Source organism: Triticum dicoccoides, chromosome 6B (genome assembly GCF_002162155.2).
Source record: "Triticum dicoccoides isolate Atlit2015 ecotype Zavitan chromosome 6B, WEW_v2.0, whole genome shotgun sequence".
Classification (NCBI taxonomy): Eukaryota; Viridiplantae; Streptophyta; class Magnoliopsida; order Poales; family Poaceae; genus Triticum; species Triticum dicoccoides.
Genome location: NC_041391.1, coordinates 543,932,412 through 543,937,251, shown reverse-complemented (window position 1 = coordinate 543,937,251; position 4,840 = coordinate 543,932,412). Strand labels below are relative to the sequence as shown.

The 4,840-nt window shown below is 47.5% G+C and overlaps 1 pseudogene; it reads left to right on the top strand.

Moving 5' to 3' along the window:
- Positions 1-4,840, top strand: part of LOC119321256 — a 49,872-nt pseudogene that overhangs the window by 36,583 nt on the left and 8,449 nt on the right.

Sequence of the window (4,840 nt, the reverse complement as noted above, 5' to 3'; positions counted from 1 at the left end):
GTTCAGCGCTTGACAAAGGTGCATCACAGGAATCTAGTATCTCTGGTTACTGCTGGGAGAAAGATCGTTTGGCACTGGTTTATGAGTACATGTCTCAAGGCAATCTTTTTGATCATCTGAGAGGTTTGTCCATTGCAAACATAACTACTGATGACATGATTAAGAGAGAGAAAACTGTGTAGTTGTCTCAATTTGCATACAATTTTCTGTGCACTGTTTGAGACATTAGCTCAAGTGCTTTCAAGATATTTTACTATCCAACTTGCACTAGTAGAAAAACACCTAATAGTCCCGGTTCGTAAAGGCTTTTAGTCCGGGTTCATGAACCGGGACTAATGGGTCGTTACTAATACCTCCACCCATTAGTCCCGGTTCAAACACGAACCGGGACCAATATTCCTTCACGTGGCCCTGTGCGCCGAGCCCAGTCAGGGGGCCTTTGGTCCCGGTTGGTGGCTCCAACCAGGACCAAAAGGCATCCACGCGTCAGCATTCCAGTGGCTGGGGTTTTTGTTATTTTTTTGAAAGGAGGGGTTTTGGGGGTTTTGGGGAGTTAATTTAGGTGTTTCATATATTGTGTTAGCTAGCTAATTAATTGAGAGAAGTGTCCTCTCTTATGTCCGTGCTTGGTCGACGCTACGTACTATATATACATAAGTGATCGAGAGAACCATTCAGTACAGAAGTTCGTCATGCATACCGAGAGAAGTGATCGATCGACCTCTCCTTCTTCGAGAGATTGGTCGAACAACAAGTTTTCGTATATCATGTATTTGACGCTACTGGCTACATACATGTACAATATGTATAAGATCTCTTAATTACAATCCCCTAGCAATTGAAATCCATTTCCACATGGTATTCTCCGGCTTTATTGATCACGTGGTCAAGAAAGAATCCCGCCAATTCCTCTTGAATTCCTTTCATGCGATCTGGTTCTAGGAGTTCATTCCGCATCTGCCACGTCTAATTTGAAGAAGGAGGTTAATTAATACATATATATGAATGAAACTCAACAGAAATGATGGTATAATAAAATGAAATTGTGAATATTATTGCTTACGCACATCATATTGTCTTTGAGAGTAGCCCCGCTTGTTTTTCAAAGTCGCGTTGTGAATGAACTCGCACATGTAGTATCCACAGAAATCATTCCCTTCTTCCCGCCACAAGCACTTTACGAGAAATAGTGGTCAATCAAACTGATAATGAAGCATTATAAATGGCATTGATGAAAGTATAACTATAGAATCAACGGGAGATGCGCGCAACTAGCTAGCCAGTAGTACTTACTTTCGGATATGTATATCGCAGCTCCTTCGGCAGTCCCGGAGTTTATGCGGTGAACTGTTTCCAAACCCTGCAAGACAAAGAAAATAATTATTATTACTTGAGATATCAGGAAATGAACAAAAAGTTGCCGATATGGTGCGATAATGATCGATTGAACCTACTTGCTGAGCATTTCAGTCATGTCCACATAGGATTTGCGATCTTTCCGTCTCGAGTCTAAGACGGTTACTAGTCCACGCTCAAGCTTAATCCCCAAAAGAATATAGTGGTACCTGCGCACGCATGCATAACTCATCAATTACATTACTATAACCTCGCTCGAGTAATAAGGGAAACCGAATATGCACACGACAGTAACACTCACTTGCCGTTGCAAGGAAAGAGTATGGTATCTTTGTTTTGATTTTTGATGAATGATTGTAGCACGTTGTCCTCGGCCTCTTTGATGTCCTTTTTAACCAGAAATTCATCTATGATATTTGTGTTAATGAACCCAATATCATAAATTTCTTGTTTTTTGCACTCGACGATCTTCAATCTGCATAATATATTAAGGATAATTAATTATAAATACATGAAATAAAAGAGCCGAGCTATATATAGAGACTTAATGACAGAAATAGTACTTACAGACAGTAGCAAAAGACCATTAGTTTATCAAGGGCCTTTTGATTGAAGAACGCGAAGAACTCATCAAATGGAACAGTCAACAGATCATTTGTAACGAGGTCGTGCTCCTCTTTTATATGCAGATGCAAAGCATTCGTACCCTCAAACTCTCTGTAGGTTTCCATGTACCAATTATGGAATCTTCGCATCATTGTTGTCAGAGATTTTTCATCTTTGACGAGAGGCTTCCCGTACTCGTATCTGTGTTCGTCCACCTCCAAGAAATCAGGAAGTGCATCGTCAGGCAGGTAATCTTCAAGATTGCCATAACCGGCCACCGTCCCCGGAGCATTAGACACATTGAGCGGGGGGCACGATTGCTGTGCTTGTTCGCCGAGCTGGGCAATTTTTTTCCCCGTTGCTCGTTCTTTTGACCTTTTAGCACTGACAGTAGTTCCCGACCGCTGGGCTTGGAGATATGTCTGTTCAGTAATGCGCTCATAGTTGGTTCTCGGCGGAGACTTTGGTGGTTTCCTCAGGGCATCGATAGTGCGCTTTGCTTTCACCGGATCTACCTTCTCCTCCGGAGGTGGATGTCTCTTTGCTTTCACCCCTTCAAAGAACTCCTTCACGTGGGTCCGCACAATCGTATCGTTTTCCTCCTCGGACCTCTCGTGCGGTAACTTCTCTAGAGGCTTGAGAGATGGACCGTATTTGTATTGCCTCCCGCCTCTGGTTGTGCTGCTAGACGCCGGAGCAGACGGAGCGGCTGCGGCGTCTGTCTTCTTCCGTGCTTGCTTACGAGGCGGAGAAGAAGGAGTACGGCGCGCCGGAGCAGCCGGGGCGGCGGCGGGTCTCTTCCGCCCTTGCTGGCGAGGCGGAGAAGGAGGAGGCTGCTGGCTGCTCGGGAGCGCCGGCGCAGGCGGAGAAGGAGGCAGAGTGCCGCCATGCGCCGGAGAAGGAGGCGGAGTGCCGCCACGCGCCGGAGAAGGAGGCGGAGTGCCGCCACGCGTGCCCTGATCATCACTCGCCGGAGGAGGAGGCGGTGGAGGAGGCGGAGTGCCCTGACTCGCCGAAGGAGGAGGAGAAGGCGGAGGCATCCAGTTCAGAAGGTTGATGAGCTCCTTCCGCCATAGGCATGGAGTCTTCAGAGCACAACCCAGCCTAGTCTCCCCTTCACCGGTAGGGTGCTGAAGCGGGAGGTCCTCAAATCCCTCCGTTATTTCATCCACCATCACCTTAGCATATCCTTCTGGAATCGGCTGGCAATTATAAGTTGTGCCGGGTCCACTAGGATAAACTTGGCCAATAGCCGCCTTGACTTCAAATTCATCCATCGCGCCATAATGTGGCAATTTTGAGACTCCGTGATACCATCCACGGGATAGCTGGCAGGAGCCGTCAAGACATGCTCCGGCTGAAGCAGCTCGGTGGAAGCCACATTGCTTCTCCGCTGAGATGGCGGGGTAACTTCGGGGGAAGCTTCGGCAGGTCGTTTGCTGCGATCTGCTGCTTCTCATTCCTCTTCTCGATCCTCTAGCCCCATTACCCTTTCGTGCAGCGCCTGCAGTTGGTCCTGCTCCAGTTTCTTCCTCCTCTCGTGGGTTCTGTAACCCCCTGCGTCCGGAAAACCAACCTTCCACGGAATGGAGCCTGGCGTGCCTCGTGTCCGTCCAGGGTGCTCAGGATTCCCAAGGGCCATCGTGAGCTCGTCCTTCTCCCTGTTTGGAAGGAACGTCCCTCGCTGCGCTGCATCGATATAGTATCGAAGGTTCTTGACTGGTATTTCCAGTTGCTCGTCCGTCGACTGGCAAAACCCTGTTACAGGGTCCAAGGTTCCGCCAGACCAGAAGAACCAAGTCCGGCAACGGTCTGGCCATCTCATTGTCTCTGGTTCGATCCCTTTTTCAAGTAGATCATTCTCAGCCTTGGACCACTTAGGCCGGGCTTGCAGGTAGCCACCTGACCCCGTGCGATGGTGAAGCTTCTTCTTCGCAGCATTTTTCTTGTTTGTCTCCGACATCTTCTTACTCTTTTCCGATGTCTTGTGGGCCACAAATGCGGGCCAGTGATCTTTGATCTTCTCATATTTGCCGATGAATTCTGGTGTCTTTTTTTCGAAAAACTGGTTCAGCTCTTTCCTCCACCTCCTCATTAGGGTTGCCATCTTCTTAAGAGCACAAGACTTGATTAATTGCTCTTTAACTGGCTTCCCCGGATCCTCCTCTAGCGGTAGGGTGAAATTTGCCTTCAGTTCAGTCCAAAGATATTCTTTCTGCATATCATTGACATAAGACACCTCAGGGTCTTCCTCCTTAGGCTTATACCATTGCTGGATGCTGATCGGGATCTTCTCCCTAACAAGAATCCCGCACTGAGCAGAAAATGCCTTCCTTGTCCGGATGGGTTCAATCGGTTCGCCGCCGGGCGCGATTTCTATGATCTCAAACTTTTCATCCGAGCTCAACTTTTTCTTCGGGCCTCGTCTCCTTACCGAAGTTGTGCTCGATCCGGAGGGCTAGAAATTATAAGGAAGAAAGACGAGAGTAATTAATATGTGTACATATACCAAAACAATGGAAGCATCAATTAACTAGTCAGCACGGGCTTAACTAATATATATATACCTGGTCGGGCTCGGTTCAGTCACCGGAGCAGTCAGCACGGTCTCCTTCTTGTACCTCCATTGTGTCACCGGAGCCATCATGAACATAGTCCTCTTCTTGTACCGGCATTAATGGGCTGAATCCATCATGAACATAGCCCTCTTCTTCGCCCAGTTCTTCCAGCTGACCAACGGTGTCGAGGAGAAATGACGCAACTTCATCCCTTCCATTTGCGATTATGTCCTCCATATCGCTTTTGTTTCTTCGTCTCGGGAGTGCTCCATAGTTTCTGCAAATATTTACAACATGTCAATTATTATTCAAACATGGTA